Source organism: Phacochoerus africanus, chromosome 9, assembly GCF_016906955.1.
Source record: "Phacochoerus africanus isolate WHEZ1 chromosome 9, ROS_Pafr_v1, whole genome shotgun sequence".
NCBI classification, from domain to species: Eukaryota; Metazoa; Chordata; class Mammalia; order Artiodactyla; family Suidae; genus Phacochoerus; species Phacochoerus africanus.
Window position 1 is genome coordinate 42,909,019 of NC_062552.1, and position 15,723 is coordinate 42,924,741.

General features: G+C 45.1%; 1 protein-coding gene across 4 annotated transcripts in view; it reads right to left on the bottom strand.

Annotated features, from left to right (window-relative positions):
• Positions 1–15,723, bottom strand: part of ADGRF5 (adhesion G protein-coupled receptor F5) — a 128,386-nt gene that overhangs the window by 75,942 nt on the left and 36,721 nt on the right. Inside the window, exon 1 of one of the 4 annotated variants that reach the window (XM_047795163.1) lies at positions 12,796–13,092. The exons of 1 other annotated variant lie outside the window; for it this stretch is intronic. The gene's annotated coding sequence lies outside the window, so the exon portion shown is untranslated. Of the gene's footprint in view, positions 1–12,795; positions 13,093–15,723 lie in introns of those variants that run through there. 2 more of the 4 variants (XM_047795161.1, XM_047795164.1) reach the window with 2 other exon arrangements.

Sequence of the window (15,723 nt, forward strand, 5' to 3'; positions counted from 1 at the left end):
TTAACTCTCGGTGGTTTTATGATAACACACAATTGTCCTCACTTTTCAGATAGAAAAATGGCAAGTAGGAAAAGTGGGATGAATTGGGAGTCTGTAATTATTTGACTCAAACTACTACATTTAGAATAGATAAGCAATGCGGTCCTACTCTATGGCACAGAGAACTATATCCAATCTCTTAGGATAGAACATGATAACGGAAATATGAGAAAAAGAATGTATGTATATATACAGTACTATACACACACACACACACATATATGTATGACTTGGACACTTGGCTGTATAGCAGAAATGGGTACCACATTCTAAATCAACTATACTTTAAAAATTTTTGAAAAAGATAAAAAAAGAAAGACTGAGTTGTATTTGACTAAAAATACTTACTCTCTGTTGCCCTAAATATTCTCATCTGAATAAATAAGCAAACTGGTGTCTTAAAAATTAAAGAGGTGGGGGGGAGTTCCTGTTGTGACACAGCGCAAATGAATCTGACTAGGAACCATGAGGTTGTGGGTTCGATCCCTGGCCTCGCTCAGTGGGTTAAGGATCTGGTGTTGCTGTGGCTGTGGCGTAGGCTGGCAACAACAGCTCTGATTGGACCCCTAGCCTGGGAACCTCCATATCCCCTGGGTGTGGCCCTAAAAAAACAAAAGACAAAAAAAAAAGGAAAGTAGAAGGATGAAATAACTCACCAAGGCCACTCAGCAAAATTATAAACTAAGCAGTTTATTCTGGGAAGAGGTACCACTGGGGCTATGAGATCTTCTCAGTGGGATGCCAACAAGAATAAACAGAAAACTTTATCATATAGACACTAGACCAGGCAAGTAGGATAGGAAGAGCCTCACTGTCTAGCTTCACTTTGCCACTGATTAGCTGTGTGACTCAGGGTAAATCACTTCATCTCTCTGAGTCTCTGTTTTCTTATCAACAAAGTCAGACTGTTGACAGAATTGAGTGATTTCAAAATTGGGGTGAAAGGGTTGGCCCTTGAAGGTCTCATTGCCGTTTAAAGAGTCTGAAATATCGCATGGTAATTTCAAATCCACTGTAACCTCACTCAGGCTTCTGTGCTTAATAATAACTCTTTCTTGCCTTTGTCCGCTCCAGCTCCGATTCACTGCAGGGCAGACCTTCCCTGGCCTCATGTGCGCTGTTACAATGGCTTCCCTCCTTCTCCTCTCTGTCCCATCATCTGTGTCGATGTAAGACTGACCTTCTAGAAGCACTTTTCTCATGCGTTACCTCTGAAAGCTCTGCACCGCTTTCAGAACATAGACAATTGTTTTTGCTGATGCTTAAGGCCTCCTATGACCTAGCTTTTATTTCTCAGAACTGACATATTTAATAAGCATCCAGCATCCATCATATTTTCACCCTTGAAGCTAGCTGGGTTTTTTTTTTTCTCGCATAATTTAAAATAGAACTAGAGACTCTCATACTGAGTGAAGTAAGTCAGAAAGAGAAAGACAAATACCATATGATATCATTTATATATGGCATCTAATATAACGGCACAAATGAACCTTCCCACAGAAAAGAAAATCAGGGACTTGGAGAACAGACTTGCGGTTGTCAGAGGGGAGGGGGAGGGAGTGGGAGGGACTGGGAATTTGGGGTTAATAGATACAAACTATTGCCTTCGAAATGGATTAGCAATGGGATCCTGCTGTGTAGCACTGGGAACTATGTCTAGTCGCTTATGATGGAACATGATAATGTGAGAAAAAAGAATGTATACATGTATGTGTAACTGGGTCACCGTGCTGTACAGTAGAAGAAAAATAATAATGTATTGGAGAAATTAAAAAAAGCAAAAAAAAAAATAGTACCAGAGATTTTCTAGTGTTCTTGCAAAAGGAAAAATATGAAAACTAATCTTTGAGGATGAATCCCAGGAGTGGGAAAGAGTAGTTATTACTGTCAAACTCTTCTTCAGTGTTTGGCAAAACCAAAGTAATCCTGCCATTTCCTTGGTTGCTTTTTTTTTTCTTTTTTCTTTTCTATTGCTTTTTTTTTTTTTTTCCCCTGGGGCTGCACCTGTGGCATATGGAAGTTCCCAGGCTAGGCTAGAGTTGAAACAGACCTGCAGCTGCTGGCCACAGCAACAGCAATCCGGGATCCAAGCTGTGTCTGCAACCTACACCACAGCTCATGGCAATGCCAGATCCTTAACCCACTGAGTGGGGCTAGGGATCAAACCCACGTCCTCATGGATACCAGCTGGGTTCGTTACCACTGAGCCACAATGGGAACTCCTTCTTTGTTTCTTTCTTTCTTTTTTTTTTTTTTTTTGTCTTTTTGCTATTTCTTTGGGCCGCACCCGCGGCATATGGGAGTTCCCAGGCTAGGGGTCGAATCGGAGCTGTAGCCACCGGCCTACGCCAGAGACACAGCAACGCGGGATCTGAGCCGCGTCTGCAACCTACACCACAGCTCACGGCAACGCCGGATCGTTAACCCACTGAGCAAGGGCAGGGACCGAACCCGCAACCTCATGGTTCCTAGTCGGGTTCGTTAACCACTGCGCCACGACAGGAACTCCCACTTCTTTGTTTCTTAACCTCCATTTTTTCCTTCCCCTTAGCTTCAGCATTATCACTGCATATTCAGCTTGTATCCATCCTTTAACACCCAGGCAATCAATTGCCTCCTGGTTGGAGATTCCCTGCTCTGATCAGTTAAAAATAGTTCTGCTTCGTCTGAGCACCTGCACTTAACCTAGGTCCTTCGCCTTCCTCCTTGTATTTATTGTGGTAAGTATGACATGAAACAAATCTATTTATTCCCTCACTCATGTATTCATTTGTATGTTCATTTACTGGAGAAACATGTACTGAGTCCTGCTAAGTGCCATGGGCTCTGCCAAGTCCAGAGGAAACAGCAGAAAAGAAGAGCATGGTCCCTGACTCCATGGAGCTTAGAGTCTACTCAGTGGAGTAGATGAGCATTATTAAAGAATCGATTATTCAATTCATTGTTTAACTGTGAATGTGAAGGTGCTACCAAAGAGAATCATCAGAATACTAATATCTATCAAACACTGACGTGTCAGGTGCTGACCTGAGCACTGGCTGTCTGAAATTCTTTAATCTTTACAACAATCCTGATAAAGTGGTTTTCATATGCTATTAATTAATAGAATGATATCAAAGTAACTGAGCCACAGAGACCTTGAATAACTTACCCCAAATCCCACCGCTGGTAAGTGGCAGAGCCAGAATGGGAACCTAGGAAGTCTTACTCCAGAGCCTATCCATCTAACCACTGTGCTCGACTGTCAAATAAAGTCTGTTCACAGAAGGGCATGACCTAGCCTTGGGAATTTGAGGAAGGTGTCTCAGAGAAAGAATTTAATTGAGCTGAAATCTGAAGCATGAGTTGGAGTTAGCTGAAAATCAAAGGGGAGGTTTGAGGGAGAGGAGAAAGAGAGTTCCAGGCAGAAAGTAGATCATGTGCAAAGGCCCTGTGGCAGGAAAACACATGGCACATTCAAGGAGCTGCAAGCAGCCCAAATTGGTTCAAATGCTGAAAGGAAAATAGGAGATAGATATACGATAGGGCTGGTAGAGGAGCAGGCAACCTACAACCAACAACCAACAGAGGTGCATGAGATTCATTAGGAAGTATAGAGAGGAACCCCCAGGACCAAGGCCCCTGGGATTCCAACAATCGAAGATTCTGGGAGTTTCTGCTGTGGCACAATGGGGTCAGAAGCTTCTCTGCAGCCCTAGGACCCAGGTTCAATCCCAGACCCAGTGGAGTGAGTTAAAGGATTGGCATTGCTGCAGCTATAGAGTAGGTAGCAACTGCAGCTCAAAAATGATCCCTGGCCCAGAAACTTCCATATGCCACAGGGGTGGCCAAAAAAAAAAAAGAAGAAGGAGAGACAGAGGAAGAAGGAGAAGGGGAAGAAGGAGGAGGAGGAGGAGGAGGAGAATAGGAAGAAGAAGCAGAAGAAGAAGAGTGTGGTCAATGGTGTCCAGTGGTGCTGAGAAGTCTAAGAGGAGATATGAGGTTGCCCATTGGATTTGGAGACATGATACATTCTTAGACATGATTCCATCAAAGGGGGTCTCATTGGAACCATGGAGGGGGGTGGAAATCACATTGGGAGGAGTTGCAGACTGTGGGAAGTGAGAGAGTGAAGATTCTTCCCATAGGTAAATGGTTTGGTTTCCATCTCATGCACAGAGGGTGATGTTATATGCATGGCTTTCTATTTTAGGAAAGGAAGAACTGCCTTGCAGGCTAGGACTCTAGCAAGGGAAGCCCTGTGTCTCGTTAGCCATTGGCCTGAGTCTGACTAACTAGATAGTTATGGTATCCTTTGACTAACTAGACAGGTTATGGTATTCTTTGGAAGAAGCCAAGGTTTTATCTTCTATGCCCTGTTCTGCATGTTCAGGAGCACATACTATATGCCAAACTGCCAGAGCCAGGCAGGTCTGGTCAAAATAGAGACTAAGTGAGAGAAGGAAAATAAATATGCACATATATGATTCTGCTCCTGGAGAATAATTCAAAGCAGAGTCCTTCTTGATGGCAGATGATGGATGGTAGAACCAAAATTCAGAAATTTCATTGCAAATCTTACTGAAATTATTATGCTTCGCTCAGGGTTGCCATAAGGACAGGATACCTCCTCCAGGAGTTCCCACTGTGGCTCAGTAAGGATGAGGGTTTGATCCCTGCCTTGCTCAGAGGGTTAAGGATCTGCCAGGGATCTGACACATCCCTGGCTGGGAGCTGCTGCACAGGTCAAAGATGCAGCTTGGATCCGGTGTTGCTGTGGCTGTGGCACAGGCCTGCAGCTGCAGCTCCGATTCAACCCCTAGACCAGGAACTTCCATATGCCGCAGGTGCAGCTGTAAAAGGAAAAAAAGCGAAAAACAAAAAACCTTCCTCCTGAATTGCAGAAGTACAGAGACTAAAAACCCTCAAGGACCCCTTTAAGAGCCTGCCTTCAGAGATCTGTATTTTTCACGGCAGAGGTGATAAAGACTTATCTTTGCTGACCTTATCTAATGAGCTGTTTGATCCCTCGCACATGCAGGACTATAAGCTAAATATTTATTTAACCCAAACGCGAAACACAATACCAATGGAAGAACTGCCTATTCAATTTTCCTTTGCCTTAAAATGAGGGCCTGCGGTTGCATTGTATCAGGGTGGCTCCGTCCTATCAGATTACAGAGGAACGTTTGTTTGTATACAATGGGGTCAAGGTTTCCAAAACACACGGCACATGTGTGCGGCCTTGATAACCTTTTATCCTTCTTCCCTTGGTGTAAATCACTGCAGGATTTTAACCTTTGAACAAAAGATTGCCATCTCCACGAAAACAGCAAGTTCCCAACTCTGCTCTTATCTCAACCATCTTGCTACTTTCATTTACCACGCTGAGGGGTTTCCCTAAGCCCCGGCAAAACAATGCTGGGGTGCCTTCCAGCTGCTGTGCAGGGTGGCCCTGGGCGTGGCTGCCAGGCTGCATCGAGTCTCTGAGAGCTTGGGTATGGGTCTAAGCCTTACAGTTCTGCTCTTCTGCTCTTTATGAGGGAGGTGAGTAAAGATATTAAGTATTTCGGGAGTTCCCTGGTAGCCTAGTGGGTTAAGGGCTTGGCGTTGTCACTGCTGTTGCTTGGGTTCCATCTGTGGCCTGGGAATTTTTGCATGCCCAAGTCTGGCCAAAAATAATAATAATAATGAATTTTTTTTGTCTTTTTTTTTTTTGCCTCTTCTAGGGCATATTGAGGTTCCCAGGCTAAGGGTCTAATCAGAACTGTAGCTGCCGGCCTACACCACAGCTCACGGCAACACTGGATCCTTAACCCACTGAGCAAGGCCAGGGATCGAACCTGCAACCTCATGGTTCCTAGTCGGATTTGTTAACCACTGAGCAACGATGGGAACTCCAAATAACTAATACTTTAATAACGGCAATAGTGAACCAATCAGAGCAGTCTCCGGTCAGGGCAAGTGCAGGGACCCCAGGGCCCTCATTGCTGGATATGGAGAGCTCTGTGGGAAGGTCCAAGGTAAGCCGCTGGGTGGGTAAGGGGCGGAGAAGCTGTTTTTCATTTACTAGAGGTAAATAGCGGTTTAGACTATTCCAACATTTTAATCATCGGCAGGGCCATCTTAGCCCTCTGGGTTCTCTCCTTTCCTGATCCTTGGGCCCTCCATCTCCCTGACACCAGGCACGGGGGTCCTTGGCCAATGACCTCAGTTCTCTTTCCATTTCCCTCCCTCCCCCCAGGCATTTCCTTAGACTTTAAGAATAGTGTGTGTGCTACTTAAAATGAAAAGAGTATTAGTCCACCCCCGCCCACAAAATACAGTATTCTGAGAGGTCATGGCCATGCCAAGATTTCCTTCATCTAGATAGTCTGACTTTAGTCCTCATCCCATTATGAAAAGTATTAATTAAGTGTGACGTTCTTCCCTAGCCTGCATCCTGCCTGGTTTCTCATTGGTTTCTGACACCATGTAGGAGCCCCTGCTTTGAGATGCTCACTTCTCCTCCCTGGGGTTGCTCCTCCTCCAGCTTTGGTACCCTTTCCAGCTCCTGTGAGTCCATCCTCGTCATCCAAAAGGGTCCATGTGGACCCATCCAACTTCTACTGGGTCTTTGAATGATCGTGCTCTCTTGCTTTTAAGTTAAAAGTATAGTTGATTTGCAGTGTGGTGCCAATTTCTTCTGTGCAGCAAAGTGACCCAGTCATATGTCACACACACACACACACACACACACACACATCACATTATTTTTCGCATACTATGTTCCATCATGATCTATCCCAAGAGACTGGATATAGTTGCCTGTGCTATACGGTAGGACCTCATTGCCCACCCATTCTGAGTTTAATAGTTTGCATCTAAGCCCAGACTCCCAGTCCACCTCTCTCCCAACCCCCTCTCCCCGCTTGACAACCACAAATCTGTTCTTTATGTCTGTGAGTCTGCTTCTGTTTTTTTTTTAATTTTTAAATTATAGTTGATTTACAATGTTCCATCAATTTCTACTGCACAGCAAAGTGATCCAACTATACTTCCATATGCCTTTTTTTCTTCACATGGTCCTCCATCAGGTTCCATCACAAGGGGTCAGATGTAGTTCCCTGTGCTATATAACAGAATTTCATTGCTCATCCATTCCAAATGCAATAGTTTGTATCTACTGATCCCAAACTCCCAGTTGCTTCTGTAGGCTCATTTGTGCCACAGTTTACATTCTACGTGTAAGTGATATCATATGGTATTTGTCCTTCTCTTTCTGACTTACTTCACTTAGTATGAGAATCTCTGGTTCCATCTTGCATGATCTCGCTTGACATCCTTTCTCTTAGTGAGCTTGCCCACTTCTACAGTTTTTTTGTGTGTTTGTTTGTTTGTTTGTTTTGGTCTTTTTGTCTTTTTAGGGCCATACCCGTAGCATATGTAGGCTTCCAGGCTAGGGGTCTAATCAGAGCTGTAGCCACCGGCCTACGCCAGAGCAACAGCAATGCAGTATCCGAGCCACGTCTGCAACCTACACCACAGCTCACGGCAACGCCAGATCCTTAACCCACTGATCGAGGCCAGGGATCGAACCCGAAACCTCATGGTTCTTAGTTGGATTCGCTAACCACTGTGCCATGACGGGAACTCCCCTCTGAGCTTCTTTTCACACTATTCTTGGCAAGTGAAATTGTCCCATTCTTCTTTTCTGTGAGATTTAGTCATTATTTCAGATTTTTTTTTTTTTTTTTACTATGCTCATGGAATGTAGAGGTTCCCAGGCCAGGAAATGAACCTGTGCCACAGCAGTGACAACACCAGATCCTTAATTACTGGACCACTTGGGAACTCCCTGTTTCAGATCATATTTATTCACTTATAATGACAATAACTGCTATCATTTACATGCCAGGCATTAGACTAAGCGATTTGCAGGTCTTAGACTCATTTAATTCCTATAGCTTGTATTGTTACATCAGTATCCCCATTTTACAGATGAATCACACACGCCCAGGTCCCACAGTAAGAAGCCAAGCCTGTTGCCGAATCCGAATTGTTACTCTTTCTAGCACGCTACCTCTTTTCTTTCTCTGGAATAGACTGCGTTTCTCTCCTCAGCTCCTCCTCTGGCCCTGCCATATGATCTTTTTCAGCCCTGTTGTGACTTCTCTAGCATATCGTGGTAATGAGGCATATGGACTCATCCATCAGACAGCCTGAGCTGGAATCCCAACTTCACCACTTCCCAGCTTCTCTACCTCAGGCAACTTACTTAAAATTGGGTGTTTCTTCATCCATAATATAGGGATGATAATGGTACTTGAGGTCTAGGACTATTGGAATAATTAAATGAGTTAATCTTGGTAAAGCACAGAACACAGCACCTGGCATGTCATAAGTACTCAGTAAATATAATCTCTTAGTGTTAAAATTCCCAGTGCCTGTACCTTGTCTCCCATTAAAAGTAAAAGCTAATTCAAGGAAAGGACTCACTGATTTGTAATTCTATAGCTCTTTGCATGTCTATCAGTATAAATGCTTCCACTAAACTGTGACTTTAAAGTTTCAATTTTATGATTATCTTTTTTTTTTCCTTTTTCTTTTTACAGCCACGCCTACAGCATATGGAAGTTTCCAGGCTAGGGGTCGAATAGGAGCTGCAGCTGCCGGCTTACACCAGAGCCACAGCAATGCTGGATCCAAGATATGTCTGCAACCTACACAATAGCTTGTGGCAACGCTGGATCCCTAACCCACTGAGCGAGACCAGGGATCGAACCCGCATCCTCATAGACACTATGTCGGGTTCTTAACCCACGGAGCCACGACAGGAATGCCTGTGATTATCTTTTAAGAAATAGGCAAGACTCCAATTATTTTAACCATCCAAAATCATACAGTGGGAGCTGAAATGCTGAGCTGGTAAATGACTGGTGAATTCATGGTGTGCCCAAAGTCAATGCAGATATTTGACTCAAAGAGCCTTCCTGGGGCACCAACTCTGTGTCGAAACTCCCAGGCACTAGGGAAACTGAGACTGAGGGTCTCCCCCAAATGCTCCCTATAAAGGAGACAAAGACTACAGCAATGACTGGTTCTAATTTGGACTATTACTGAGAAATACCCGAAAGAAGGTTCTGGGGCACATCGTAATGCTTAAAAAACAGCCCTGGAGTTCCTGTCGTGGCCCTGCAGTTAGTGAACCCAACTAGCATCCGAGAGGATGCAGGTTCGATCCCTGGCCTTGCTCCGTGGATTAAGGATCCAGCATTGCCGGGAGCTGTGGTGTATGTAGTTTGCAGATGTGGCTTGGATCTCGTGTTGCTGTGGCTCTGGCGTAGGCCAGTGGCTATAGCTCTGATTGGACCCCTAGCCTGGGAACCTCCATATGTCTCAGGTGCAGCCCTCTGAAGATTAAAAAAAAAAAAAAAAAGCCCTGATTTATGGTGTATTCACCTACAGATCAATCCAGAAAGTTGGCAAATCCTGCAAAAAGTAATTAGTATTTTCTTTTTCTTGGAATTGGGATACAACATATGAAAGCGACACTGAGGAAAATGGATATCCCCACCCCCCAGAGTCACTTGGCAGTAGGAGAGCACATCCTGTTTACCTAGGATGTTTCATCTAATTTTGTAAACTCTGCAAGTCACAGGGAACCAATGAACCTGCAGGGAGGCCACTAGGGTTGTTCCAATTTAAAATGGAAAGGCAGGGCCATTGTCTGGGGAGTTGGAGATGCCTCTTCCTTCAGACGGGGCTGTTCCCCTCATTGACAGCAGCAGCCAGAATCCTAATACCTGATGCTCACAGTTGCTGGTCCTTCTGGCCCCAGCTTCTCGCTTCCACGAACAGGCATTGTTTCTGCTTCTCAATTTAGAGTTTGTTTATCTCTCTCTTTTTTTCTCTTTTGTCTTTTTATGGCCGCACCCGCAGCGTAGGGAGGTTCCCAGGTCAAATCAGAGCTGTAGCTGCCAGCCTACACCACAAGCCACAGCAAGACGGGATCTGAGCCTCGTCTGTGACCTACACCACAGCTCATGGCAGCGCTGGATCGATCCTTCACCCACTGAGTAAGGCCATGGATCAAACCTATATCCTCATGGATGCTAGTTGGGTTCGTTAACTGCTGGGCCATGACGGGAACTCCTAGACTTTATCTCTTAACAGTTAGGATGCAGCGGTTCTCAACCCTCACTGCATAAAAGAGTCACTTCAGAGATTTAAAAACCAAAACAAACAGACCAAAAACCATGCCCAGGCCCCTTTCCCAGACATTCAGTCTCAATTGTTCCAGAGAAGTGTATGGGCACTGTTATTTTTTTAAGATTCTGGACCACAAGTGTTAGAATCTGCTAAATTCTAGATCAGGCAATAGCTTGATCTCTCTACAGACTTCCAGCAGAATTGGGCATCCATGTGGCTACAAAGCTGATACCTAGCCAGTCAGTCACATTAATTCTCTATTCTGTGTGACTTTTTTTTTTTTAGTCATTTTTGTCTTTTTAGGGCTGCACTCATGGCATATGGAGGTTCCCAGCCAAGGGGTCCAATCGGAGCTGTTGCCACTGGCCCACACCACAGCCACAGCAATGCGGGATCTCAACCGCATCTGCGACCTACACACACCGCATCCTTAACCCACTGAGCAAGGCCAGGGATTAAACCCGCTAGTTGAGTTTGTTAACTGCTGAGCCACGATGAATTACCTGTACTGCATGCTTTTTAGCCTCACATTATTGACTAAGAATGAGGTTGGTTTTCTATGGAAAGCCAGAGATCTGGACTTGGTCGCATCTCGGCGCCCCCTAAAGATTCACCATGTGATGCTGGGCAAACAATGAAACTTCTGAGCCTCTCAGTTTTGAATTCCATAAAATGGGAACAAGCAACCTACTTCACCTGCGATGTGAAGAAAGAGGTAGTCTCTACTGGGGGCTAACACTGTGCGGTAGGGTGAAAGGATCAATTAAATGTTCTGGAGAAAGAACCAAGGCAGGCAAATTTAGCAGGAGGAACCAGAAAGCACCACGTCCCAAATCAGCGGGGCCACCTGGCCTTCTAGTTTGGGATACAGAAAGCTCAGAAAGGGCAAGAAAATACCAAGATGCAGCTGAAAGTATTTTGTGATTTTTCTAGTTTGATATTGCTTTCCTGAATCCTCTCTCCAAGACCCCATACCGACTTGTTCATAGTGATTTTTTTTTCCTTATTCACGTGTCTCATAACAACGTATGGGGGTGGGGCTGAATAAAAGGCCACCTTTTTACAGAAAGCTAAAAGAAATAGAAAATGAACTCATCTGTTAAACATATTTATTATCCATTAAGTAAAAAAAAGGGTCTCTTCCACCCTCTCCCCATCTTCCCAGAGCCAACCACTTAATCTAGCTGGTCAGCTATCAGCTATCTCTATCTATCCATCCATCCATCCATCCATCCATCCATATATCTATCTAGTTAATTTTCAAGGCGTTATCAACTTATCTATCTACATATCCATCTCTTTCATCCATCTATCTATCTAGTTCATTTTCTTTTCTTTTATTTGCCAGAACAATACGCCTTTCGTGGCTTTCAAGAGAGAAACCCAAACTGCTCCCTGAAAAACCTAGACTTTACTCCCTGGAAAGGTATTATTAATGTTATTCATTACCACAGCCAAAACCCACACAAAAACAATAATAGTGAAAATGAATAAAACGCTTTCAGATGTTTCTAAGTATAAAAGAGCTGTTCACATTCTCCATGGTATTATTTCTTCCTTCCAGGGAGAGAAAGGTGTTATTAGAGACCAATACGTGCCTCCGACAAGGAGAATTTCTTGTACTTCTATGTGCCCTGGCTTGTCCTAAGAGTTGGAAGGTCGAAAAATAAGTCATGTAACTGGCAAGATACACAGCAAACGATTGATGGGATAACTTTGGGGAAGAGAAAAAAAAAACAAAAAACCAACAACGAACGTGCATGGGGTGAGCAGGACTTGAAAAACTCTTAGACATATTCGATTACGGTACCGACAGAGTCGTGTGTGATGTGTGTGATTCAAAAATGAAAGCTTCAGAGCATCAGCCCTTTAGGAAGGGAAAGCTGAGCTGCAGTGAAGCAGCGTGGCCTGGCTTTCTACAACGTATGAGAAAAACGTGGATTAAGCAAACCACACAGGGCATTCCCTCGCATCGAGAGCACTCAAAGAAGCCTGCCTCCTCTAATCAATCCCAGCGCTTTTCCCGACCTCCTTCTCATGCTGCCTTGCGAACCGCCTTCCCCTCAGTCGTGGGTAGGAGGTGGCAGCTTGCATTTGACATTAAAGGACCGCCTGGGGGCTGAGGATAACTGAGCCCAACACCAGCTACACCCAGGGGTTGCTCCCCCATCCAGCCCAACCACAACGTGCCTGCCCGACCTGGAAACAGCCTCACGGCAATTCCTGAGCGCCCTGGTCTCTTTGTTATTATCCGGCTCACGGATGGGGAAACGCCTTGAAAAGAAAGAAGGAAAGGAGAGCTCTCTTTATTATAGAGGGAATCCTGAAAGAGTCTTTGCGAGCTTCCTGACACTCAGTCTCCCTAAACATAGTCTCATCAACTTGAGCTACAGGCTGCAGGTACAAAGCCCTTGACCCCATCTGCTTTGCATGCCTAACACACATCACAGCTACTGTATAAAAGAAACCTGGGCAGGGGATGGTAACTGGACGATGCCACAAAAAAAGGCGTGTCAGAGTAACTTAAGGGCCCCTGAGGTCTTGCTACAAAGGGAGACAGATCCCAGGGGGCGAAATGAATGTTACCTGCCCAGCGCCGTTGTCCCCCGTCTGGCTCCTGCGCGGATCAGACGTCTAACAAACTTCCAGGTCTCTGCTATAAGGCCGTTTGCCCCTCGGCCTCATGCTCGGGGAAGGGAGAGCCAGGCAGGGCTCTTGGGGAGGGTCAGGCAGGACTGGCAGCTCTGAGCAGAGTGCAGCTTCACCCCCTGACCAGCGCCTCCCGGCCGAGGTCCCCCTGAGCCTCACAGAGCCATCCCCGGTGGCTCGCTGCTGTTTGAAAACAAGAAGGGATTTCCTGGTCTTCTTCCCCAGATGGCGTGTGCAACTTCCCTCACGCCCATGGGAAGTCCTTTAGATCCTTCTTATCTGAGAACCTCGACACTGAGTGGCCAGGCTTGTTTGGCCAATGCCCCTCGTCTTTGCTTTCCTTTCTCCAGAGAAAAGGATCAGAAAACGAAACCAGAGCAAGCCCCCAATGGGTTCTAGCTAATGGCCAGGGGGGGATGACCGATTTCAACCTGCAAAAATGTCCACTGAATTAGACTGCATTTTCGGTGTGGAAAGAAAACTGCAATTCTCAAGAGTTCCATTTCTAGCAGCACCGAGACATCAGAAAATAAAGAAACCTGAACATGAGAATATCTAGAGGAGTCATTGAGTCTTAGCCCTGGGCTTTACAATGTCACATTCGAGGGCATCTAGTTCTCCCAGATTTCCGGGGAAACTGTGATTATTTGTGCTTCACATTACAAATTCTGTAATACTTAAAAACTTATCTCAATACAATATCACTAATATTTAAAGATAAGGGGATACACAGAAAAAAGACAGGTTGGCAGGCTGCAGTCTGGTTGCTGGATTTGTTATTTTTTTTCTTTTTAAGGTCACACCCATGGCATATGGAAGTTCCTGGGCTAGGGGTCAGATCAGAGCTCCAGCTACGAGCCTATACCACAGCCACAGCAACGCTGGATCTGAGCCACATCTGTGACCTACATCACAGCTTGCAGCAACACTGGATCCTTAACCCACTAAGCAAGGCCGGGGATGGAACCTGCATGCTCATGGATACTTGTCAGGCTCTTAACTTGCTGAGCAACCAGGGTAACTCCACGTTGTTGGCTTTAAAGGTTAATTAGTATCTGGAGTTCCCGTCGTGGCGCAGTGGGAACAAATCCGACTAGTATCCATGAGGTTGCAGGTTCAGTCCCTGGCCTCGCTCAGTGGGTTAAAGACCTGGCACTGCCGTGAGCTGTGGTGTAGGTTGCAGACAAGGCTCCGATCTGGCATTGCTGTGGCTGTGGTGTAGGCTGGCAGCCATGGCTCCGATTTGACCCCTAGCCTAGGAACTTCCATGTGCTGCAAGTGCAGACCTAAAAAGCAAAAAAAAAAAGAATAAAAAGATGTATTACAATCAAAGTTTTTTTTTTTTTTTTGAGCTGAAAGTGACCTACACATTATAATTTCACAAGTGAAAAAACTGAGGTCCAAGGAGCAACAGTAACTTGCCCAAGGTCAGAACTTAGATGAGAAGTAACAGGTGTTCAACCAATGGTTCTTAAACTTCAGTGCGGGGAATGCTCTTCAGTTTCCTACCCCATCCACAGAAAGTTTGATAAATGAGGCCTGGCTGGGAGCCCAGGAATCTGCATTGTAAGGGCTCCAGGTAAGTCTGAGGCAAGCAGTCCCCAGTTTTCATGGAGAGGAAGCCTCCTAGTGTCAGGTCCATGTGTCAGTGCAAGGACCCCGGAGTCAGGTTGTAGGCATTCAAACCATAGAGCCATTGATTTCTATTTACGCAGCCTTGTATACATTACAAGACCTCGCTGCGACTGTGTTTGAGGATGGGTGAAAGTAGAGTAATCCTACTGCTGAGGCTTTAGAGGCTCTGGTAAAAGCCTGGCTTAGAGGAAGAGCGCCAGAACTGGAGACCTAGGCTTTAATCCTCCTGGCTCCCCTGCCTTCTCTGTCCTACCCCATCTTCCTCCCTCTTGGCCAGCCTTCCCTTCCAGCCAGAGCCTGCAGGTGCTTCGACAACCACAAGCAGCACTCAGGCTAGGGACAAAAGGGAAGCGTTTCAGCCAAAACAGCATGAACCTTCAAATAGTATTATTCTACGTCTCAGTACTGATTCTCAGTTTTATCCTCCAGGCTACTCTGTGCTGACATGGGAGCTATCGGTTGTTGGCCTGATCCCCCCACAGCTCGGCCTCCACTTCCTCCTCCTCGCTGCCAGGCCAGGGCCTGGCTATGCATCAGGAGGTGCATTGTGATTGGTCCAAAACAGAGTGATCTCATTCTCCTTGCTGGACCCTGGGATATGCTTGACAAGTGGCCAGTTGCTTCTGGATTCAGTGTTAGAGGCACAATAAAGAGCCTTATTATTTAATCCAGTTCTAATTATGTTTTCTATAGTACAGTGGTGGATCACTTGTGAAAAATAAATCTTCTGATTCTATATAAAATACTACCCTTAGGAGTTCCCTGGCAGCCTAGCAGGTTAAGGATCCAGCATTGTCACTGTTGTTGTTCGGGTCACTGCTATGAAGAAGGTCTGATCCCTGGCCCAGGAACATCCACATCTGTGGGCATGGCCAAAAAAAAATAATAAAAGCACCCCAATATGCACTGCAGCACTATTTATAATAGCCAGGACACTGAAGCAAACTAAATGTCCATTGACAGATGAAAGGATAAAGATGTGGTATGTATACATAATGGAATATTACTTGGTCATAAAAAATGGAATAATGCCATTTGCAGCAACATGGATGGACCCATATTATTGTGCTAAGTGAAGTAAGCCAGATAGAGACAAATATCATATGAGATCACTAATATGTGGAATCTAAAAAAAAAAAAGAAAGAAAGAAAGGAAAGAGATACAAATGAGCTCATTTACAAAACAGAAAGAGACTCACAGGCATAGCAAACAAATTTATGATTACCAAG